We start from the raw sequence: 26,173 nt of genomic DNA on the forward strand, positions 1-26,173 counted from the left end.
ACCCTTGTTGGCAATCCACTTTCTCTTGTTCTGTTTGCTTCTCACCTCTTAACACACCCCTGTCCCGCCTTAAACTTACTCCTCACTCTGAAAGGTTGTATTAAACACCTGGCTTATGAAACTGCTGCTACTGCTACATATGCTCCAGTTTTTAAATCAACGAACAAGTGAAATTTGCCTTACAAACTGGTAACTAGTTCAAGATGTTCTGATGGAGCCACTGAAACGGGTTCTCAACTCAACCTGGTAACCATATCAAAAGTTTACTGTTCCTCTAACGAATACTAGGAAGAGAAATGTCCTAATAACTGACGTAGATTTTTCTTTAAAAAACACAAGCCTAAAAAGTTAAAGCTAGAGGAGACCTTGGAGATGATCTAGTCTAGGACTTTTTTTCAGTCAGTGGTATACTGACATAATCCAGGGACAATTTTCATGACAAAGTACTAAGCATTTTATCTCACTCTATCCTCACTGAAATGTCAACCTGCCATAATATAATGGCAATTATAAACTGGAATTTTGTGTGTATTTTATTTTTACATTAGTTTGTATGTATCTTAGAAACATGATGTACATAAAATTTTGTTTATATTTTATAGCTACAGTAATAAAATGTATCCATACAATGCTGTTTAATGTTCTACCCTTAAAGTTTAGGATATATTATAAATATAATAAAAGAAGCTCTGAAAGTCTGTAACAGTCTTAGAAAAAAAATTAAAGTAGCTGTTCTATTTTTACAATAAGATTGTTAGTAAAAATTACTCTAGTCCAAATTATTTTGGAAAGCTGGGGACCAGAAAGGTTATACAGTTGGTCTGAGGCCATATACTAGTTAGTGGCAGAACTATGAGCAGAATTTTGGTAAACTCATGCTTTATAGTCAAGCACAGGGCTCGAATAGATCTAGGTTAATAGACAGAAAACAATTTCTGTATGCTTCAATTTAGAAGGTAAGCTGAAGTGGCTGGCTGGATCCCAATCCCTTCAATGTTGCACTTATAATCATTCTGGCAGACTTCTCTTCCTCCCTAATGTAAAGAAACAGAACCGTAATGAAGGGGCTTTAGGCAACACCAGGCAAATGTGGAGGAAATGTGATTGAGAGTGTGGACAAGCTCTTCAAAAACCATTCACCATCCCATATCCCCTGCCTTATTGTAGAGACTCAACCTTTGGCTTTCACTGCAGCTAGGGGTGACCACATGACAAAATCACAAAGAAGCGAGGATATATATAATACATTGGTCACTAACAGGGCATTTCTTCCCAAATAAAAATACCAGTGCTTGCTCAACAGGGACACCAGATGTGCCAGATTTAACCCTTTAGCTCTGGATTATGGGGAAGTCCAGGGGGAAAAAAGGTGCCAGGCAGTGGGGGTCGGGGAGCAGTGCCTACTTATTCCAACCTCAGGTTGTGGTGTTTCCATACATTAAGACTGGCACCAGTGGCTGCTGGCTGAACACCAGCTCCGCTTCACACCTGCCCACACTTCCCACATCCAAATCGCTGAACTTCCTCATCACTCCACAGAGCAAACCAGACCTCTTCATCCCGAACATATCTTAGTTTCTAGTCCCCTTCTGAGAGAGGTGAAAGCTGGCATAATGGAATAATCAGAACACACATGACAACTGATATTTAGGAGAGATGTATAAAGCCTCTATTTATGAGCACTTCTTAGTAAGAGATATTTTAGATATCTGTCTAATAGACCATATATGGGGTGGTCACTGCCAAAGGGTTTTAAAGTAACATCAACCAAATCATCCAAAATAAATAAACTAATGACCACAAAAATAAATGAAACATCAGTGCTATGAGAAGGGCTTTGGCCCGTGTGCCCTCTTCCTGCCAGCAATGTCGATGCAGATGCCATCTTGGTTCCATGGGGACAAAGCGCCATGCCTAGGACTGCGAACAGGTGAAGAGAGGCACCCTGCTCCCTGATGACATAAGACAGCCACAGCACCAGTCCTCAACTTTCCGTCCTCTACCCTAATCTTCCCATTGAGGGGAACTGAAGACTGTGCAGTTGGTTTTTGATCACTGGCAGTTAAATACAACCCTAATGCTTCTACAAAATATATCTCACTTTTCTCTTTAATTCATTTTGTCCCAAAGTTATGTGTCCATCTTATTTTTTTAACAACTGAATTTGGTAAACAAATGCTTAACCAACGGGCACCTTTACCAACACCCTAGCTCCTACCACTGCTCCCAAATAACTTCAAAAGATGAGTAAAAGAGAATGAGGTATTTCTCTCTTCTCCAAGATGAAGAAAGCTTGAATGTGTGGTAGGTCTCCTGCAGACAGCAGGGTTACGGCTGCCTTGGGAGGCAGATGAGAGAGACATAACACGGCTGGCCTCAGGGCTGAGCAGCACACGGCAACCTAGAAATAGGCAGAAGGAAACCAGAACCGCTGCACGTCATGTTCCTGACCTCTGCTGGGGAAAGAGCACAAACAACGACCCTTAACTGGAGGGCATACGACAGAAACCACACGCTGAACACTTATTGAGTACTTCTCTTTTCACTTGAACGTTGTGTTAGAGATCTTCCACCTCACCTTCCATTTAAGAAACAAAAGTAATTGAGTGTGAGGAACACAGGAATCACAAGGAAGGCTTATAAACAAAAACAGAGTGCTTTCTATTCATCTTCCCATGTCCTTCCTGATAAAAAATGTTTTGCTGGTTATGGAAGCTCATAAGTCATGTCAATTGTTAGGGTTCAACAGCATTTTCCAAAGGAGGTGAAAAGAATGGGTAACACTGAGGAGAGGCTACAAATTCATGCCCCCCAAAAAAGCAATGAAAAAAAAAGTTTTAATAATGTATTTCTGCAAGGGAGCATCAAAACGCAAATTTCTTGGACTAAAGTGGACAAAACCCAGCAGCTCCAGACCAGCAGTCTAGACCATTTCTCTAAAACATAAAAAGAAGCTGGAGCCCAAGGAGTCCCCCCGTAAATAGCTCTACATCTGACAAGTTCTCCAAGGGTTCAGAACAGGACCCAGCATTCCATATCACACTCAGAGTGACTATGACGATCCAAGGGAAATTCCTTCATCTGAGTCTTCAAGGTTGCACTGAGGACCTTTAAAAGTGAAGTCCGCAAAGAAGTAATGAACATTATGGAGATGAGGAACAGTATGTATGGATTTATAATATAAAACAACATTCAATGAATTAAAAAATCCTGGAAGAAGACAGACCCTTATATCAGAATAGTTTCTGATACTTTAAAACCAGAAGTGTCTTATTCATCTGAACCGACTTTACTGTGAGCAGAAATTCTTTCTCATCCCCAAATGAATGGAACCTCAGTTTATTCACAGATTTCTTAAGCAGTTACTTTTTTTTTTCTTTTCTAACATAATTTACAGCAAGTTACTGCTGTACATGGGCTTCCCTGGTAGCTCAGCTGGTAAAAAAAAATCTGCCTGCAATGCAGAAAACCCCAGTTCCATTCCTGAGTCAGGAAGATCCCCTGGAGAAGGGATAGGCTGCATACTCCAATATTCTTGGGCCTCCCTGCTGGCTTAGACAGTAAAGAATCCTCCTGCAATGACGAAGACCTGGGTTCAATCCCTGTGTTAGGAAGAACCCCTGGAGAAGGATATGGCAACCCACTCCAGTACTCTTGCCTGGAGAATCCCCGTGGATAGAGCGTGGTGGGCTCCAGTCCACGGGGTCACAAAGAGTCAGACATGACTGAGCGACTAAGCGCAGCACAGCACTACTGTACATGCTGATACTGAGATGCACTAGGTTAAAACCAAAGGACACAACCCAAAATAAACAAACAAAAAAACAAGAATGAGATCCAAGTCACTTCCCTCAGAGATCTCACGTGCTTCGGGTGACATGTCAGGCCGCGTCTCGGAACGGAGCTCAGATGTGACACACAGCACCACCCTATCTAGCACGTTTCCTGGAGGCACCTCCTCGAGGTCTTCCAGTTCCCTTCCCATCAGAAGGTACAGGTTTTCCAACGTGTGGTACGCCACGTGGGGGAGCGTGGGAAGGTCCTCTAATGGAGCTGAGAAGCCTAATGGCACCTGGGCAAAAAAGAAAAAAGAACAGAAGCTGAGTTAGGAGACGTCAAAGGAAAACAGGTTTGGGTTAATACCTACAAAGTTACTTTGATTCATAAGTAAGATAGGGCAGTCACATTTCATGTAAACCTGAAACATTCAGATCTGAAACGGTGTGATATAAAAACAAGTCTCAGTTTATGAGTAAATTCTGAACTCGAGACTTCTCATATACATAAAACCTGTCAAGAATTCCACATAATCATAAACTTTATGGCTAATATAAATTCTGCTGTGACCTGGTAGCACGATATTAACACACGAAAATCCCCATACTCTTTGCCAGTATTTATATGAACTGTGTCAGACACTGTTGGACACCAGAACCACTGTGCTATTATTTCAACACTCATTGTTACTATTATCACTTAAAATAGCTTTAACGTTATTATGTTGTCATGTCAATTACAATCTTATAATGTCCTTTGAGCATTTGACAAGGGCTGGTGCTAGTGCTGAGTAACACAGGAAAATGAATAACTTTGAAGAGTAGTTAGATGTCATAAAAATGTCATGTAAGGGCCAGTCACTATTCTAGGCTGGGCTGTTAATGTGGGAGACAGCGTGCTGTGAAACATCAGGGACTCTGACGAGAAGACACACGACACTCACAGAGCAAAGCTCTAGCTCTAGAGCTCTAGCTTGTGGTTTCTTCTTTCCCCTTTGGTTCAGACATACCTAGATGCTGGCTGTTCACCGACTGTCAGACCCTCTTGGTCAATGTCTGGGATCTGCCTGCCAAGAAACCGCTGCCTATCACCTGCTCACCGCCCATGCCTTTGGCTCGTGACACCTGGGTTTTGGATTTTTATGTCTTGAACACCTGGCATCGTCCTGGCTCCACCATGACATCTGTTCTTCTCAGTTCTTTCCTCTAGCTTTGAATTTCTAGAAAAGCCTTATAAATTAAGTAAGTAAGGTTTGAAAACTTGCTTCTTGTACTAGTCTAACTTCCTAAATGCTATTATTTGAGACAGGTTTATTAAATGGTACCAAAGTGATACAAAAGGAAGTATACAGATTCACTCAAATGCACCTCCCTAGAGATCAAACGCATCTACCAAGAAGGTAATCACTAGTCTAACAAGAAAGCAGAACCATGAAACAGTATACCAATGTTTTACTTCCTGTTCTGACCTGCTGCAAAAACTCAAGAGGACTGTATTTGGGTCCCAGGACAAAAATTCTCTTTCCTCTTCACACCACACCATTGAACACGCGAGCAAAGGTGATAAAAGACCCCTGCTCGCTTCCTTCCGAGGGCACGGGTTTGGGGGTCTCACTTTCCACCTCCTGCTCATCACCTGCCAGAAACAGAAGGACCATGAGTGCCCAGATGCCCTCTGCATCCAGGAGCTGCTGAGAAAGAGAGGCGACAAGGAAGACACTGTTGTTAGCTGAGACTGAGCGAGGAAACACCAAGGATAGAAGTATACTGATGAAAGCTACCTTCAAAGCTAAAAGCCCAAGAGCAGAAGGATGAGTGTTCCAACTTTGGCAAAAATCCCATCCGTATCACCGAGGATGGGGAAACTACTGAGAAAAGCTGTACCTTTTGGCTCTTCTCCCTGTGGACTCATTTCAAGGGTGCCTGCATCTTGGGTGGGCTCCATGGGTGCCTGGCCCTGCGCCACTGCCAACTTCTCTGCATGCCTTCATCTTGCACGCTCTCGCTTCTCAGCAACCTCCTCCTGAGTGAAAGGTGGACAGGACACCACAGACATGTTAACACCTGGCCACGGCAAGGATCTCAGTCTGTTCCAGCCAAGAAACAGCTAGTATTAACATGGACAGCAAGGAGATCAAGCCAGTCAATCTTAAAGGAAATCAACCCTGAATATTCACTGGAAGGACTGATGCTGAAGCTCCAGTATTCTGGCCACCTGATGCGAAGAGCCAACTCATTGGAAAAGACCCTGATGCTGGGAAAGACTGAGGTCCAGAAAAGAAGGCGACGACAGAGGATAAGATGTTTGGGTGGCATCACCGACTCAAAGGACGAGTTTTCGCAAGCTCTGGGAGATAGTGAAGGACAGAGAAGCCTGGCGTGCTGCAGTCCACAGGGCTGCAAAGGGTCGGACACGACTGAGTGACTGAACAAGAACAACAATGAGGCTGGAGAAGACGGTGGTTGGTCCCCCGTCCCTTCCTGGTGGAAAGTTTGTCCGAGTTCTCTCGTTCAGCGAGAGAAGAGAAGGCCTATCACGCTTTCTCTGGGAACCCTGTTGTTGAGGTGCCACTCAGTCATGTCGGACTCTTTGTGACCCCCTGGACTGCAGCCTGCCAGACTCCTCTATCCATGGATTTCCCAGCCAAGAATACTGGAGTGGGTTGCCAGTCCCTCCTTCACTGGGAATGCTGGGTCCCCAGCTACTCTGAGCTTATGAACCAACATGCAGGAGCCCGTGTCCCCTCAGTCACACGTAACAACATGGAACCTCTCTCAGGCACCCATGTTCCTCCTCTACAGGGCAAACAGCCGGAAAAGAGAGGGAATGAGCAACAGATACCACAGCTCAGAACACTCTAACAGAGAGATACGCAGACGAACTCAGTAAGAAACCGAGCTTTTCTCCATGAAAGCAGGAAAATACACCTCCATGGGGAACTGAAGTCCAAGAGGAAGGGCCAGGCTCAACGCTGGCAATTCAGGCCGGACAGAAGGTCCAACGGTGACTATCAGTCACAGTGTCAGATCCGAGTTCCACCAGAGGACAGGTGTGAGGGCACATGTCTGTGTGTTTGCTGGGGGCTCGCCCAGGGGGTGGGGCACCTTGCTTGGTCCTGTCACGTTGTGCCCACCTTCTCTACCGCCCCCCAACTTTGGTACAATGACTCCTGCTCACGCCTCCATCTCCAGCTGACAACCTCGTCTCCCATCCCGCCATTCCCTTCCCCTTCTCTCTCCTGGAAGCCACTTGGAGGCTGTACCAAGAGTGCACTGGTCCTGTGCATGCTGCATGCCACGTGCTCCTGGAGCTCCTAGCTTCAGGTGCCCTAATCCCCTTTCTACATCTTGTGGGCAGCCCCACACCTAAGTCACAAGCTGTCCACTGCTGTCCTCTTCGGACACCCACCTGCTAGACAAGACCTCCCCCCAGGACTGGACACCACTTCTATTCCCGTAGCACCTGCCCCTTGAAATGGATGAACTTGTTTCTAGGAGCCGGCCCCTTCTAGTCAGACCCACTCGGATGTAGGAGGCAGGGTTGTGCCATCAGATACAAAAAGAAAAAAGAAAAAGGGAGTGAGCTTTGAGGATGGCTTGCTCAGGGGTTGTCAGGAAGTCACACCTGCTGGCATAAGCTCCTCTCTACTGGAAGCTCTCAGTGTTAAAGGCCTTTGGCACACAGGATGAAATGTCTAGGTTCCTGTTCTGTCTTCTGGAGCAACACCCAACAAACGTACTGCCCTCTCCTCACCTTTCGAACATCTGCCCTCACACCCCTCCCCTCGCCCTTCTCTTCTTGAGGCTACACACTCCAGCGGCCCTGTCAATCAACCCTTATGTAACTTATCTTGCTTCTAGACTTTATAAGAGTATTTGAAAAGTATGAATTAACCTATGGCTGATTCTTGTTGATGTATGACAGAAAACCACAAAATTCTGTAAAGCAACTATCCTTCAATTAAAAATTTTTAAAAAATATATAAACATGGAATACCTTATTATCACTGTAAACAGGGGGGTTAAAAAAAAAAAACTGATGCACTGGTTAGTGCAGAGAGAAATGGTCTTCCAATGGGCTTATCAGTTCAGCTGAGTTCAGTCACCGAGTTCTGTCTGACTCTTCTCGACCCCAAGGATTGCAGCACGCCAGGCTTCCCCGTCCATCACCAACTCCTGGAGCTCGCTCAAACTCATGTCCATTGAGTCAGTGATGCCATTCAACCATCTCATCCACAGTCATCCCCTTCTCCTCCTGCCTTCAATCTTTCTCAGCATCAGGGTCTTTTCCAATGAGTCAGCCCTTCGCATCAGGTGGCCAAAGGAGCTTCAGCTTCAACATCAGTCATTCCAATGAATATTCAGGGTTGATTTCCTTTAGGATGGACTGGTTGGATCTCCTTGCAGTCCAAGGGATTCTCAAGAGTCTTCTCCAACACCACAGTTTAAAAGCATCAATTCTTCGGCACTCAGCTTTCTTTATAATCCAAATCTCACATCCATACATGACTACTGGGAAAACCAAAGCCTTGACTAGACGGACCTTTGTTGGCAAAGTAATCTCTCTGCTTTTTAATATGCTGTCTAGGATGGTCATAACTTTTTACATTTCATGGCTGCAATCACCATCCGCAGTTATTTTGGAGCCCAGAAAAATAAAGTCAGCCAGTGTTTCCACTGTTTCCCCATCTATTTGCCATGAAGTGATGGGACCAGATGCCATGATCTTAGTTTTCTGAATGTTGAGCTTTAAGCCAACTTTTTCACTCTCCTCTTTCCCTTTCATCAAGAGACTCTTTAGTTCTTCTTCACTTTCTGTCATAAGGGTGGTGTCACCTGCGTATCTGAGGTTATTGATATTTCTCCTGGCAATCTTGATTCCAGCTTGTGCTTCTTCCAGCCCAGCATTTCTAACGATGTTCTCTATACCAGATATAGCGCTAATGTTACTCACTTTACTAAACACATGAACAAGATGATTCAGGCTATGGATTCTCCTGAAGCCTCAGTCGCCTCACTTTGGGAAATGTTAACTAGCCCCCGTTGGTGGAAAACTGTCTTAATCATAATCATTCTAACTGTTCTGTTTTTACTGTTTGCTCCCTGCATCTGTAACTGTGTACCTGGACTTGTTTCTAACCATGTGAAAGCTTTTAAGTTACAAATGGTTGTCCAGGCTCCTAGAGTGCCGCAGCCTCCTTCAACTATTATTTGGGGCCCCTGGGTCAGAGACCTTCAATATGAGGGTTAGGGGAATACACTGCCTCAACAATTTAGGGACAGTGCCCCATCACAGCAGAAGTAGTTATGGAACAAAAATGACGCCCCTTTCCCCTGGCAACACAATGCTCCTAAAAGAAAAGGGGGGATGAGAGTCAATTCTTAGGCAGGTTGCTAAGAAGTCCAGGGTCCCTGAGGAGGAGAGAGGGGTCTGCAATTCTCAAGGAAGAGGAAAGGACAAATTGTCTTTTTTTTTTTCTCTCTACATTCCTTAGCCTTAGTCACATAAAACTTCTTTCTTTAAGCCCTGAACTGATGATTAAGCAACAACACAACTCAGCTTAGACTCTGTACTAAAGATTATATAACAACATATATATAACTGCTTGAGGACAGTTTCTCCTTCCTGAAAACCTTCTGACTAATCCTGTTATCTTAAAATGTATATTATGGAAGTGGGCCTGCTAAGATCTTCCTATTGTTAAGTTATAATCCTGTTATCTTAAAATGTAAGTTGTGAGAGTGGGTCTGGTAAAATTTTTACAACCTTGAGACATTCTTCTGATTTATTGGAATAACTAGTTGAAAAAGTATATAGCTCCCTTGCTAAAGACTTGCAAGGAGGCAATCTCCGCCCCCTTCTGATGTCTATGTCAGAAGCTTTCTCTGCCCCTCTTCACTGTAATAAAACTCTGCTACACACACACACACACACACACACACACAAAAGTAATTCAAGTTTTGCACTGTTAAAATTTGCCATTTGGTATTAGAATACATTCTTAAATAAATGTGGTTATGTTTATCTTATTTATCCTAAATAAATTATGGTTATGAATATATATGTGTGTGTGTGTGTGTGTATATATATATATATATATATATATACATCATCTTAATGCACATTTTTCACTTTATGTTTTTTTGCTAATGACTTACTACTTGCTGTTTACTTTACACTTATTTTAGACTAGGGAAATGATGTTAGACAAAAAGCAAATTCAAGTGATTTTCCTATTGAGTAAATAACGGGCTATAAAGCAGTGCAGACAACTTATAACATATAAGTTATAACAACTCATTTGGCCCAGGAACTGCTAATACAGTTCAATGGTGGTTCAAGAAGCGTTGCAAAGGAGACGAGAGCCTTGAAGATGAGAAGTAGAGTGGCCAGCCGTTACAAGCTGACGAGGACCACTTGAGAGCCTATCAAAGCTGACTGACTTACAACTACACGAGACGTTGCTGAAGAACTCAGCGTCAACCATTCTACCACTGTGCAGCATTTGAAGCAAAATGGAAAGGTGAAAAAGCTTGGCAAGTGGGGGCCTCATGTTGTCGCTCAGTTGCTCAGTTGTGTCCGACTCTCTGCGACCCCATGGACTGCATCATGCCAGGCCTCCCTGTCCTTTACCATCTCCTGGAGCTCAAACTCAAGTCCATCAAGTTAGTGATGCCATTGCATGCCTCATGAGCTGACCACAAATCAAAAAAATTGTCACTTTGAAGTGTCATTTTCTCTTATTCTACACAACAAAAACAAACCATTTCTTGATCAGATTGTGACATGTGATGAAACGTGGATTTTATACGACAGCTGGTGACAATCAGCTCAGTGGTTGGACCAAGAAGAAATTTCAAAGCACTTCCAAAAGTCAAACATGCACCCAAAAAGGGTCATGGTCACTGTTTGGTGGTCTGCTACCAGTCTGATCCACTATGGCTTTCGGAATCCCAGCAAAATCATTACATCTGAGAAGTATGCTCAGCAAACGGGTGAGCTGCACTGAAAACTGCAAAGCCCACAGCCAGTTCTAATCAACAGAAAGGGCCCAGTTCTTCTCTACGACAACGCCCGACTGCACGTCACACAACCAACGCTACAGAAGTTGAAGGAATTGGGCTGTGAAGTTTTGCCTCATCCACCGTATTCACCTGACCTCTTGCCAACTGATTACCACTTCTTCAAGCATCTCAACAACTTTTTGCAGGGAAAACACTTCCACAAGGAGCAGGATACAGAAATGCTTTACAACAGTTCACCGAATCCTGAAGCACAGATTTTTACACTACAGGAATAAACAAACTTATTTCTCAATGGCAAAAATGTATTGATTGTAATGGTTCCTATTTTGATTAACAAAGATGTGTTTGAGCCTAGTTATAATGATTTAAAATTCATGGTCCCAAACTACATTTGCACCAACCTTCCTGGCATCTGCCTTTGCATCCTGTTCCATGACAATGGCCCCCAATGCTTCAGCTTGAGAAACTCTCCTCACCATCAAAGCAGTTTAATAAAAATTTAAATTGTGGTTGAGCTACTCCTCTAGTGACAGGGCATGCCAAGCTTGTGCTATTTATGAGTTACTCCACACATTATTTTAAGCCAACCAAATAGAATCCATATACATAAAGTGGTAAGCTGGAAAGCCAAGTAAATCTTTTCACAATTTATAAACCGTATTTTGTTTACATAAACTGGCATTCCGTTGGAAAATTTAATCTGCTTTAAATCTAATCTAAGACTCAGAACAGCTCAAGGGATGTTTGAATATAAATTTAACTCCTTTATTCACCTTTAGGCAGTATCTTTCAGCACAATGTGATAGAATGATATTGATAGGGATATTTGTCTAAAGCAGAGTCGAGTCGAGTATTAAAACACTGACACAAACACCATTTTAAAAATGGTAAAAGTTGGAGAAGGAAATGGCAACCCACTCCAGTACTCTTGCCTAGAAAATCCCATGGATGGAGGAGCCTGGTGCAGGCTACTGTCCATGGGGTCGCAAAGAGTCCCTACTTATCTCCCAAATCCAATCATAACCAAAATAAAACTATAGAAAACATTTAAAAAAATAAATAAATAAAATAAAAAAAATAAAAATGGTAAAAGTTATCCTAATTTATTTTATAAGCCTGGTTAAAGATGTAAATTAAAACAACATCATTAAAGAAATAACAAAAGGTTACCATATCACTGCTTCCATGGGTCTGGATAACTAACAATATACAAGCGGCCAAGAGTAATTTGAAACTATCTTTGATGGTTACTAGAAAAAATAACACGGGTAGAGAAGCCTAGGGGTTACATTCTAGTTATCCAAGGACTTGAAAAAAGAGGGACCACTTGTCCACACTAAAAAGTTATACATAATAAAGCTGCTTTAGTGATTCCTTCAGCATCTCATAGCCTATCAGAACCAGAGGAGGAAGAGAACACACCACATCACCCCCTCTTTGCTTTACAGACGTCTAAGACAAATGATCATGTAGTCTCTTGAACAGCTCTGAGTTTTTGTTTAATCACTACCTATGGCAATCCAGTCTACTCTTTGACATCTCCAATCATAAGATCATTTTAAAAACAACAATCTAAAGATGCTTTCCTGTAACTCCTACACTGGTTTTAGCTGATCTATTAGAAAGTCTTAGGTTTACTTCCTCTTCGCTGTGTTAGCTCAGCAAACATCTTTTGCTCACACTCAGAGATTTTCCTCTCCTGTGGACCATCCTCCCGGGTACTGTCAGGGGCTGAGACGCAGCCCACACCTGGATCTCAGGAGTGTTCACCAGTCCTTTTTTGGACATGACATGGAGTAGTCCATTAGGTACAGAGCACGGTGGGACCAGCATTTCTTATGAATCAAAAGTTAAGTACTCATTAATCCAGACTAAACATGTCACATGAGAATTAGGCTCTTAAGAAGACAGAGAAGTAACACAAGAGTCAAATTACCCATAACCCTTTCAGAAACAATCATGGCAGAAAGTTTGGTAGCACTCAGAGGAAACACACTAATCTCAACATACACAGAAAATCTAAGGATGAAATAATTTTTCCACTTCAGCCCAAATTTGAATATTCAAAAGCTGAAATTTTATTACTCATTTGGTGATGTTTTAGTCACTAAGTCGCATCTGACTCTTGTGACCCCCTGGACTGTATCTTACCAGGCTCCTTTGTCCATGGGATTTCCCAGGCAAGAATACTGGAGTGGGCTGTCATTTCCTTCTCCAGGGGGTCTTCCCAACCCAGGGATAGAACTCTTATTTCCTACATTGCAGACTGTCTCCTGCATTGCAGGTGGATTCTTTACCTGCTGAGCCAGAGGGGAAGCCCATTTTTCACTTACTATGTTGTATATCTTTCATGTCTAGGTGAAGGCTAGACATCAATATTCCAACTGCTTGAGACCTTGTGTTGCTTAGCAACTTGACAACCTGCTCAAGAAAGAAAGCAAAAGTAAGAAATGTTACTTGAACTCAGTGATATGCTTAATATCATGTAATTTTTATTCTATATGAGAAACAAATAACTTAGAATTGTTAAAGGATCAGAACTGATGTGAAAGAGCTCTTGGATTTTACATTTCCTGTCTTCAAAATCCCCGCCTTCACCCTGTTCTTTATCACCCGCAGCACTGTTCTCACCAGCCTTCTAAGGGCCTGATTTACCAACACTGAAATTTCTAACCACCTAGAAAATTAGACTGGTCTCTGTAAAATAACACTTACACATCTGATCATTTGCAGCCTGAGATTTTAAAAGTGTTCTTTGATTTTAAATGCAAAACCTTGAAACATTGGCCAACAGTAAAGGGAAAAATAAAAGTACTCAGAGACTATTAGATCAGCTTAGTTTGACCACAAAATAGAACATGTGCTTTAATGCAGTTTTTTTTTTCTTGAAAGCTCACTACTTTACTGGTCATTGCTCTCATTCTGCATTTGGCCCACATTTTGTGAGGAACTTTCCAACTAATTAACAGTGATACAATCTTCAAATCCAATGGGTTGTGTTAGCTCAATCTCAGATCTTTCCAGAGAGTCCAGAAGAATTAGCCCACAGAAACCCGTTAAGTTTCCTAACACAGATGTGGGCATGTTTAAATTATGTTTTTCAGACAATAACACACCAGTGACAATTCCTACTTATGACACTACTGTGCCAGATACCAATCATGCGTAGGGCAGCACCCTCTATTTACTCTCAGGATTCCATGATAAATTTGCTTGGAAAAACACTGGAGTAAAAGAAAAATGTCTATGGTCAAATTCCAGAAGTGACAGCTGCCCTAAGTTGATCAATCAGAAAACTAATAAAATAATCCTGGCCAACTGTCACACAAATTACAGAATAATACTCTTAACAGGAATAATAGCATTCTTGGTTCCTATCAGGGATATGGGTAGAGAATAAGACAAACCTTTTCAGAAGTTGTTCACTCGATAAGTCATGTCCAATTCTGCAACACCATGGACTGCAACAGAGCAGGCTTCCCTGTTCTTCACTATCTCCTGGAGTTTGCTCAAACTCATGTCCATTGAGTCAGTGATGCCATCCAACCATTTCATCCTCTGTTGCCTCCTCCTCCTCATACCTTCAATCTTTCCCAGAATCAGGGTTGTTTCTAATGACTCAGCTTTTCCCATCAGGTGGCCAAAGTATTGGAGCTCCAGCTTCAGCATCAGGCATCAGTACTTCCAGTGAATATTCAGGGTTGATTTCCTTTAGGATTGACTAGTTTGATCTCCTTGCTGTCCAAGGGACACTCAAGAGTCTTCTCCAGCACCACAATTAAAAAGCATCAAATTCTTCAGCACTCAGCCTTCTTTCTGGTCCAGCTCTTACATCCATACATGACTACTGGAAAAACCATTGCTTTGACTATACACAGACCTTTGTCAGCAAAGTTACATCTCTGTTTTTTAATATGCTGTCAAGGTTTGTCATAGATTTTCTTCCTAGCAGCAAGTGACTTTCAATTTCATAGCTGCAGTCACCATCTGCAGTGATTATGGAGCCCAAGAAAATAAAATCTACCACTGTTTCCACGTTTTTCCCTTCTTTTTGCCATGAAGTGATGGGACTGGATGCCATGGTCTTAGCGTTTTGAATGTTGACTTTTAAGCCAACTTTATTACTCTCCTCTCTCACCTTTATCAAGAGGTTCTTTAGTTCCTCTTCGCTTTCTGACAATAGGGTAGTTTCATCTGTATATTTGAGGCTGTTGATATGTCTCCCAGCAATCTTGATTCCAGCTTGTGCTTCATCCAGCCAGGTATTTTGCATGATGTACACTGCATAGAAGTTAAATAAACAGGGTTACAATATACAGCCTTGACGTACTCCTTTCCCAGCTTTGAACCAGTCTGTTGTTCTATGTCCAGTTCAAACTGTTGCTTCTTGATTTGCACACAAGTTTCTCAGGAGGCAGGTAAAGTGGTCTGGTATTCCCATCTCTTTAAGAATTTTCCACAATTTGTTGTGATCCACATAGTCAAAGTCTTTAGCGTAGTCAATGAAGCAGAAGTAGATGTTTTCCTGGAATTCTCTTGCCTTTGCTCTGATCCAACAGATGTTGGCAATTTGACCTCTAGTTCCTCTGCCTTTTCTAAATTAAGCTTGAACATTTGGAAGTTTTCAGTTCATGTACTATTTTAGCCTAGCTTGAAGGATTTTGAGCATTCCCTTGTTAGCATGTGAGATGAGTACAACTGTACGGTAGTTTGAACATTCTTTGGCCTTGCCCTTCTTTGAGATTGGAATGAAAACTGACCTTTTCCAGGCCTGTGGCTACTGCAGAGTCTTCCAAATTTGCTGGCTCATTTGAGTGCAGCACTATAGTAGCTTCATCTTTTAGGATTTGAAATAGCTCAGCTGGAATTCTGTCACCTCCATCAGCTTTGTTCATAGTAAGGCCTCCTATGACCCACTCGACTTCATACTTCAGGATGAAGTCACTTAGGCAAGTGACCACAGCATCATGGTTATCCAGTTCAATGTATTCTTGCCACCTGTGGAGTTTTGTGGGTAAGAAGAGGTGGCAAGAATACACTGAAGAACTGACAAAGGTCTGTGTATGGTCAAAGTAGTGGTTTTTCAGTACTCATGTATGGATGTGAGAGCTGAACCGTAAAGAAGGCTGAGCGCGGAAGAATTTGATGCTTTTTAATTGCGGTTCTGGAGAAGACTCTTGACAGTAACTGTGCACAGTTATTTCTGCAAGCTTCCTGAGGAAAGGGACATTAATAACCCACAAGAGGCAGCACCTCATAACACAAAAGCCATAGAAATTGATTCTCAGTTTGCTTTTTAAACATTTTATTCAACTTAGAACTTGAATTTAAATCCATTCACCTAAACTATTTTTTAATCCTCTGAAGAGATGAAAAAATAGAAACTTAATATCAGAAAAGCAGAAGGCATGTATTCTGTTCTAAAAATGTTTCTAACTTCAAGTAAATATAATCTGGATCCCATCTGTGCTACTCTGACAAAACTGCTTTTCCTAAGATTTTCTATCACCCCCTGATTCCTAAATACAATGGAAATGGCTGCATCCTTGTGTCATTTGACCTTCCTGCGGAGCTGACATGTTGATTACACCCTTTCAAAAACTTTGGTCAAGAGTAATTTCTAAGCCTCAACTAAAATTGGCCTCAGGAAGGTCAGCAAAGGGAGCTCTCATGCCTACCAATTACCCTGAACAAGAAGGGAGGGTCCCCCTAGCTTCAAGAGGTGTGTGTGTGTGTGTGTGTGTGTGTGTGTGTGTGTTTTAACTCACTCAGTCCTGTCCGACTCTATGCAATCCCATGGACGAGGCCACAAGGCTCCCGTGTCTATGGGATTCTCCAGCCAAGAATACTGGAGTGAGTTCTTATTCCCTTCTCCATGGGATCTTCCCGACCCGGGCATCACAACCCGGTCTCCTGCATTGCAGGCAGATTCTTTACCATCTGCGCGACCAGAGAAGCCCATCTCCGAAGGGAAGGGGCCTCTGCTTCCCTGGTAGGAGGAAGGGAGATGTTCTTCCTGCTGGGTAACAAGTTCAGCCAGTGGAAAACTCTGTAGCACAGCCAATGAGAAAGCCGAACTCTCACTTTCCTCCAATGAATGTTCATAGAGAACAGCCTTGGCCACTCCTCTGTTTCTCTATATAAGCTCCTCCCCTTTGTCCTCAGTATTTCCCTGTGGTCCAAAGCTTGTATTTATTTCCCCAATTACAAGTCCTTTAACAATTTCCAAATAAACTTTTGCTGGTGAGACAACTGGCTACTTGTTGTAGCTCTTGTTGTAGCTTGTACAACTTGATGTAGCAAAGTTGGCACTCTCTACTGCAGGGTTCCTGCCAGTCCTAAGGCCTTTTTAAAGCGAACTATTCTGACTTCACATTAAATATTGGCATATCCCAGAGTTCCATTGTCCATTGTCAGCTCCGTATTCTCTTCAATATATGATGTATATTTTCTCCTCCATCAACATATATGCCTGCATTTACATAACTGTATTCTTTTAACAGCCATCTTCACCTCAGCTGTACCCTATTGATATTTTCCTAACAAACATTTCCACTTTGATTACCCACATACATTTTCATTTGACATGTCTAATACCAAATTTATCAATCCCACCCCCAAAACTTATCATCAATCCCAATCCCAAAACCTACTCAGTTTCTCCTCTTTTATTCCATATGTTTAGATCAAGCACCACTGCTTTCAATCCACCATCAAAGTTAGAAATCCAGAAATCATTCTAGAGCCACCTCCCCTCCTTCCCCTGCATGTTCTGGTCTGACAAGTCCTGTCAGTTTTAACTTTGATAAATCTGTGGAACCCATCCTTTCCTACTTCAACTCTAATATCAGCATTTACTTCCATACTATAATTTGCATAGATCGATGCAAGAGATTTCTAATTGGTTTGCCCAAACCTAGTCCAGTAGTTCTCAAGGTATATTTCCTGCAACAGCAGGCCTCATAATCACATGGGAATTTATTAAAAATGCAAAATCTCTATAAAAAACTTGCTTGTCAGAGATCTGGGTATAGAAAGAATCAATCAGCATTTTAAAAAGCCTTTCAGGTGCTTTTAGAATAAATAATGAGTCTCATCTCTTCCGATCGATTCTCCAAACCAATATCCAAGTACCACCTCTAAAAGTGTCAATATCTCCATGCCACTCTCTTGCCTTTTAAACCTAAGAGGCTCATAAATAAGGGAAGGTTACAAAACCTCTTCACAGACTGTTCCACAGCTCATACTTGGAATTTGCTTCTCCTTATATAATTCAAATAAACTCTATTAAAAGCTATATGCTACATTTAAATGCAGAAGATTATAGATAGGAAGAATGATTATCAATCATCTTCCAAAAAGCATAATATGGGAGAGAACAGATGTCTAAAAGGATCAATTCCACAATTCCCTGGAGTTATTTGACCTAATATAAAAAAAGCACCATCATTATTTATCTCTCTCTCCCTCTATTTTAACGCACTGAATAACAAAAACTTGAAGCTATCAAACGACAAGGTTTTTAGAATCCAGTAACTACATAGACAATGGAGAGGAAGGACCTGACTCTTACAAAATGATCTCAGAACTCTTAGATGAAATGCAGAAAATACAGAGTTAGCAAATTTGAATATTCCAGAATGCAACCTACAGATTCAATGCAATCCATGTCAAAATACTACTGGCATTTTTCACAGAACTAGAACAAATAAACCCAAATTTGCATGGAAACACAAAAGACTCCAAGTAGCCAAAACAATTTTTAGGAAGAAGAAAGCTAGAGATCTCACATTCCTTGATTTCAATCTGTACTATAGCTACCTTAATCAAAACAGGATGATGCTGGCACAAAAAAACCGACACATAGATCCACTTAACAATATAGAGACTATAAAAATAAACCTGAATGTATATGGTCAAATTTATCTAAAACAAAGGAGGCAAAAATATATAATGAGAAAAGACAATTTCTTCAATAAATGATGTTAGAAAAACTGGACAGCTATATGCAAAAGAATCAAAGCAGACTACTTTCTCACACCACATGGATAAAGACTTAAGTATAAGACTGGAAGCCATAAAACTACTAGAAGAAAACACAAGCAGTATGCTGTTTGAATCTGCCTTCAATGCAGGAGACCAGGGTTCAATCCCTGGATTGGGAAGATCCCCTGGAGAAGAAAGTGGCAACCCCCTCCAGTGTTCTTGCCTGGAGAATCCCATGGACAGAGGAGCCTGGTGAGCAATCCATGGGGTCACAAAGAGTTGGACACGACAGAGCAACTAACACACTATGCTCTCTGACATCAGTCTTAGCTATATTTTTTTGGATATGTCTTCTCAGATAAGGAAAACAAAAGCAAACAAATGGGACTACATCAAACTAAAAACTTTTTGCACAGTGAAGGAAACTAAAGTGAACGAGAAAGTTGCTCAGTCGTGTCCGACTCTTTGTGACCCCATGGACTGTATAGTCCATGGAATTCTCCAGGCCAGAATACTGGAATGGGGAGCCATTCCCTTCTCCAGGGGATCTTCCCAACCCAGGGGTCAAACCCAGGTCTCCTGCATTGCAGGCAGATTCTCTACCAGCTGAGCCACTAGGGAAGCCAGAAGGAAATTCAGAACGACAACAAAAAAAGGCTGCCTAACTGAATGGAGGAAGACAATTCCAAATGATGTATCTGACTGATAAGGAGTTAATATTCAAAATATCCACAGAACTCATACAACTCAACATCAAAAAACCTCAAATAACCCAATTAAAACATTGGCAGAGAACCAGAATAGACATTTTCCAAAGAAGATATACACATGGACCACAGACACATGAAAAGACGCTCAACATCACTAATCATCATAGAAATACAAATCAAAACCAGAATGAGCTAACAGCTCATACCTGTGAGAATGACTACAAAGGCTGCTACAGTTATGGTGTTATTATCAATTTCTCCCTTTATGTTTGTTAATATTTTCTTCATGTATTTACATGGGTCATGTATTTACATGCACATCGGGTGCATATATACTTACAATCGTTATATCTTCTTGCACTGATCCCTTGATCATTATTTAATGCCATTCTTTGTGTATTGTTACAGTCTTTTTTTAAAGTCTATTTTATCTAATATGAGCACTGGTACCCCAGATTTCTTTTCATTTCCATCTGTGCAGAATACCTTTTACCTCTTTCACTTTCAGTCTGCGTGTGACTTTAGATCTGAAGTGGGTCTCTTGTAGGTATCACACATAGGGGTCTGGTTTGTGGATCCATTCAGCCAATCTATGTCTTTTGATAGGAACATTTAATCCTTGTACATTTGAAGTAATTACTGATATGAACTTATTGCAATTTTGTTAACTCTTTTTGAACTATTTTCATAGTTCTTTTCTTCTTTCCTTCACTTGTGAGTTGATGACTATCTTTAGAATTAGGTAACTTTAGATACTAGAATTAGGTAACTTTAGATACCAATTAGATACTTTTCTCTGTTTTTGTGTGTATCTATTACAGATTTTTGGTTTGTGGTAACCATGAGGCTTACAGACAATAAAAATTCTCTCTCTCTGCACACACATATGTGTGTTTGCTTACTTCTTAATTTATTATTTTTATTGAAGTATATCTGATGTACAATATTACATAAGCTACAGGTATACAATGTGGTGATTTACAATTTTTAAAGGCAATGTTCCATTTGCAGTTATTGTAAAATATTGGCTATATTCCCCATACTGTACAATATATCCTTATAGTTTATTTTATACCTGTAATTTATCTCTCTCACTCCCCTACTCCTTTATTGATCCTCTCCCTCTCTTCCCTCCTGGTAATCATTAGTAGCCTCTCTATATCTGTGAGTCTCCATCTTTTTTTTGTTTGTTTGTTATATTTACTATCTTGTTGTAATTTTTAGATATCACGTATAAGTGATTTCATATTTGAAATCTTTCATATCTTTCTCTGTCTGACTTATTTCACTTAGCATAGTGCCAAGTCTATTCATGTTGCTGCAAATGGCAAAATTTCATTCTTTTTTATAGCTGAGTAATGTGTGTGTATGTATATATATATATATATATACACATATATAAAACATCTGTATCCATTTATCTGTTGATGAACACTTAGGTTGCTTCCATATCCTGACTATGATAAACAATGCTGCTAAGAACACTGGGGTGCATATATCTTTTAAAATTTATGTATTTGGTTTTTTGGGGATACATAGCAGGAGTGTAATTGCTCAGTTATATGATATTTCTTTTTTTAGTTCTTTGAGAAAACTCCATACTGTTTTCCACAGTGGCTGCACCAATTTACATTCCCACCAATAGTGTACAGGGTTCCCTTTGCTTCACATAGTCATCAACATTTGCTATTTGTGCTCTTTTTGATGACAGCCATTCTGACCAGTGTGAGGTGATACCTCATTGTGGTTTTGATTTCCATTTCTTTGATAATTAGCCATGTTGAACATTTTTGACATGCCTGCTGGCCACTTTACATCCTATTTGGAAAAGTATCTAATACTATCTTCCGCCTGTTTTTTAATCACTTAAGAAAAAGACATTTGTTTTTGGTTGCACTGGATTTTCATTGCTGCATGCAGGTGTTTTCTAGCCGCAGTGAGCAGGGGCTACTCTCCAGTTGCAGTGCATGCGCTTCTCACTGCAGTGGCCTCTCCTGTGGAGCATGGACTCTAGGGCACATGGGCTTAGTTGCATCATGGCATGTGGGATCTTTCCTGACCAGGGATCAAACCTGTGTCCCCTGCACTGTAAGACAGACCCTTAACCACTGGACCATCAGGGAATCCCTCTTTGCTTTTTTTGATGTTGAGCTCAATGAGCTGTTTATATATGTTGGACATCAATCCCTTATTGGTCATATTATTTGTAAATAATTTCTCCCATTCAGTAAGTTATCTTTTTGTTTTATTGATAGGTTCTTTTGCTGTGCAAAGGTTTTAAGTTTAATTAGGTTCCATTTATGTTTCCTTACATTTCCTTTGTTTAGGAGACAGATGCACCATTCTTTTACATGTAGTTATCCAGTCTTCCCAGCACTACTTACTGAAGAGGCTATCTTTTCTCCACTGTATATTTTTGCCCCCTTTGTCACAGATTAGGGGACCATAGGTGCATGGGTTCATCTCTGGGTTTTCTATCCTTTTCAATTTATTTACATGTCTCTTTCTATGCTGATATCATGCTGTTTTGATTACTGTAGCTTTTTAGTTATAAGTGATTATTTTAAACTTCTGATCTCTTAAATTCAAACCATTTTTAGCAACCCTGCATTTTTCACTCCCTGCCCCCAAGTTCACTGTTTTGACATATTTTACATGTCCTGTAACTACTCATCATGGGTATAGATGATTTTACTACTTTTGTCTTTCAGTCTTTCAACTAGCTATCTATGTGGTTGCTCTGTTATTTTTAATGTGCATTTGCCTTTATCAGTGAGATTTTTCCTTTTGGAATTTCACATTTCTAGTTGTGGCCTTTTCTTTCCAGGTTAGAAAAGTTCCTTTAGCATTTCCTATAAAGCCAGTTTGGCAGTGCTAAACTATTTCAGCTTTTGCTCATCTGTAAAACTCTTTATATCTCCTTCAAATCTGAATGATAGCCTTCCCCTGGTAAGGTATTCTTATTGTAGGTTTTTTTCTTTACAACACTTTAAATATATCATGCTACTCTCCTCTGGCCTGCAGTTCTGCTGAAAAGTCAGGTGACAGCCTTATGGGAGTCCTCTAGTATAAACTAGTTGCTTTTGCCCTGCAGATATTCTTGCTTTATTTCAATTCTTGACATTTTAATTACAATGTATAGACAACTTTGGGTTGATCTTGTTTGGGACTCTCTGTGTTTCCTGGATCTGGATGTCAGCTTCCTTCCCTAGGTTAGGGAATTTTTCAGCTATTGCATTTTCAAATAAGTTCTCTGTCCATTTATTTCTCTGTCCTCCTCCAGGGGCCCCTGTACTGTGACTATCAGGATGCTTGATGTTGTTCCAGAAGTCTCTTAAACTCTCTTTTTAAAAGCTTTTTCTTCTGAGTATTTTCCACTATTTTGTCTTCCAGTTTGCTTATCCCTTCCTCTGTATCATCTAACTCACCATGGCATTACTACCAGTGTATTTTTAAATATTTGTGTATATATTTGGCTGAGCTGGGTCTTAGATGTGGCATGCCAGACCTTTTAGTTGCAACATGTACAATCTCTCTCTCTCTCTTTTTTTTTTTTTTTAGTTGTAGCATGTGAACTCTTAGCTGTAGCACATGGGATCCAGCTCCCTGAAAAAAGTGAAAGTGTTAGTCACTGAGTCATGTCCAACTCTTTGTGACCCCGTGAACTGTAGTCCACCAGGCTCCTCTATCCATGGAACTCTCCAGGCAAGAATATTTGAATGGGTAGCCATTCCCTTCTCCAGATGATCTTCCCAACCTGGGGATTGAACCCAGGTCTCCTACATAGCAGACAGATTCTTCACTGTCTGAGCCACCAGGGAAGCCTTGACCAGGGACCAAGCCTGGGCCCTCTGCATCGGGAGCAAGGAACCTTAGCCACTGAACCACCAGGGAAGTCCCGAGAATATTTTTAATTGCAGTTATGGTATTCCTCAACTCTTTAGATATATTTGCTATTTATTAGAGACGTCTAACTTTTTACTGGGTTCATGCATTCTTCTCCAGATTTCTTTGATGATCTTTGCCTATATTACCTTGAACTCTTTATCAGAGAGACTGCTTATGTCCACCTGACTTAGTTCTTCTTCGGGGATTGTGTCTTTTTCCTTTATTTAAAACACGTTCCTTGCTCATCTCATTTTTCCTAAATCTCTTTTCATTTATATGTATTTGGTTGGTTACGTTTCCTGATGTTGGAAAAGGGGCCTTATGCAGGAAACACACTAGGGTCCCAGCAGCACTCTCCTGTAAATGCTCTGCGGTGCCCCCTTTGCAGTTCTGTGGGTCCTTCTGTTGTGGAGGGTTAACTACTGTGGGTGCACTGGTAGGTGAGGTTGTACCCTGGCCCATTTGGTTGCCAGATCCCATCTAATGTGGAGGCTGCATCTGTTGTTGAGCAGGCCTAGGCCCTGGCACAGTTGGCTGCATGGCCCAGGGAGTCCTGGAGCCGGCTCAGTAGTGGACAGGGAAAGGTACCAGGGTGGGTGTATGGCTGTGGGCTATTGCTCTCCCACTGATATGTGGAGCTGTGTCCCAAGATCTCTGTCTGAAGGTTTCTGGGGGTCCCGTAGCTGCTGTCAGCCAACTGAGGGGTAGAGCTGGGTCTTGAGGTCTAGACTTCCAGACCCAGGCATTCCAGATCTTGAGTCAGCCCACTGATGGGAATGTCTGGGTCCTCATAGCTGGCTGCAGGATCCACTGGTGGGTGGGCTGCCTCATGCCCCTCTGTTGGGCAGGGCCTGGTCCTGGGGCAACAAGGGGATTAGGGAGACCAGAGCAGCCAGCCTGCTGGTGGGTGGCTTTGTGTCTCTGCCCAGTTAGCTGCCTGGCCTAGGGAATCCCAGGAGCGGTGCTGAGCACTGGTTGAGGGGCCAAGTCACGGCACTAATAAGCTAGAGGGAAGATTCCAAAAACGGCATCTACCAGCTCCAGTGTCCACGTGGAGAAAGAGCTCCCCAAAGGCTGTGCCACTGTCCTTGTCCCCAGGGTAAGTCCCAGCTGCCTCCAGTCTCTCTGGAAGACTGTCCACAACTAGTAAGAGGGTCAGCCCCCGGTTCCCTTCAAACTATTGATTCTGCCCTTTAAGGGCAAAGTCTCTGCTTCCCACAGCCCTTGGGCTCTCTCTAAAGGAAGGCCCACTGGCCTTCAGAGCCAAACATTCTGGGGGCTCATCTGCCCCAGTGTAGGCCTGTGGATGGGGAAGCCTGATGTGCGGTTCAGACCCCTCTCTCCTGGGAGAGAATCTCCACAATTGTGAGTATTCTCCTGCTTGTGGTTCACCTGCCCACTGGTGCCGGTCTTGACTAAACCTCATATGTGCCCTCCTGCCCCTCCTGCGGCTCCTTTCTTATATCTGCAGTTGTAGATGGTCTTTTCTGCTGGTCCTCTGGTTGTCCTCATAGACAGTTGATCTATAAACAATTTTAATTTTGAGGTCCTCGTGGGAGGTCAGGTCTTCTTACTGCATCATCTCACCCAGTCCAAGTCTGGTCTTACCTTTTTTCTTTTTTTTAAATGTTATCTCTGGGAAATGATGGGTGCTTGCTAAACTTACTGTGGTAATCATTTCTTGATGTATGTGAATCAAATTATTATGCTGTGCAACTGAAACTTATAGAGTGCTGTATGTCAATTATATCTCAATAAAACTAGGAGAAAAAACTGATTTGAAATCCACAAAATTAGGACATATATCAGGAAAGGGGATTATTTTAAATCAATTCAAATTCACATCAGATTCAGTTAATATTCTTAATGAAATTTTTTATCTTAGACATCCTTTTCACGAAGGACTGTGTAAGAATTATGAACATGGCATCTGTAAAATAAAGGGTTATTTCTTAAACTTCAACTTGCACATAAATCACATGGAATCTTTTAAAAATGCACTGAAATCGAAACTGTGATAAAAAGTCTTCCGACAAACAAAAGCCAGACGGCTTCACAGGCAAATTCTATCAAACATTTAGAAAAGAGCTAATGCCTATTCTTCACAAACTCTTCCAAAAACTGCAGAGGGAGGAACACTCCCAAACTCATTCTACCAGGCCACTATAACCCTGTTACCAATACCAGACAAACCTATCACAAAAAAGGAAAATTACAGGCCAATATCACTGATAAATATAGATGCAAAAATCATCAACAAAATAATAGCAAACAGAATCCCAGAAACAGAACAAGAAACAAAAGGAATCAAGATTGGAAAGGAATAAGTAAAACTGCCAGTTTGCATGTGACATGATACTATACATAGAAAATCCTAAAGATACCACCAGAAAATTACTAGAGCTAAACAATGAATTTAGTAATGTCACAGGATACAAAATTAATACACAGAAATCCCTTTTATTCCTATACACTAACAACAAAAAATCAGAAGAGAAATTAAGGAAAGAATCCCACTCACCACTGCAACAACAACAACAAAAATAAAATGCCTAGGAAACCTACCTAAGGAAATAAAAAACCTGCAGGCAGAAAACTATAAGACACTAATGCTAGAAATCAAAGACAACACAAACAGATGGAGAGATATATCATGCTCTTGGATTGGAAAAATCAATATTGTGAAAATGACTATACTACCTAAAGCAATCTATAGATTCAATGCAATCCCTATCAAATTACTGACGCATTTTTCACAGAACTAGAACAAAAAATTTTATAATCTGT

General features: G+C 41.3%; 1 long non-coding RNA gene across 1 annotated transcript in view; it reads right to left on the reverse strand.

The window, feature by feature from the left end:
* Positions 1-723: 723 nt before the first annotated feature.
* LOC133069987 (uncharacterized) overlaps positions 724-26,173 on the reverse strand; it is a 32,523-nt gene continuing 7,073 nt past the window's right edge. Inside the window, exons 2-4 of the long non-coding RNA XR_009696045.1 lie at positions 13,136-13,223; positions 5,661-5,799; positions 724-4,072 (exon numbers count right to left, since the gene is read on the reverse strand). This is a non-coding gene — a long non-coding RNA (uncharacterized LOC133069987). The remainder of the gene's footprint in view (positions 4,073-5,660; positions 5,800-13,135; positions 13,224-26,173) is intronic.

This window comes from Dama dama, chromosome 15, assembly GCF_033118175.1.
Source record: "Dama dama isolate Ldn47 chromosome 15, ASM3311817v1, whole genome shotgun sequence".
NCBI classification, from domain to species: domain Eukaryota; kingdom Metazoa; phylum Chordata; class Mammalia; order Artiodactyla; family Cervidae; genus Dama; species Dama dama.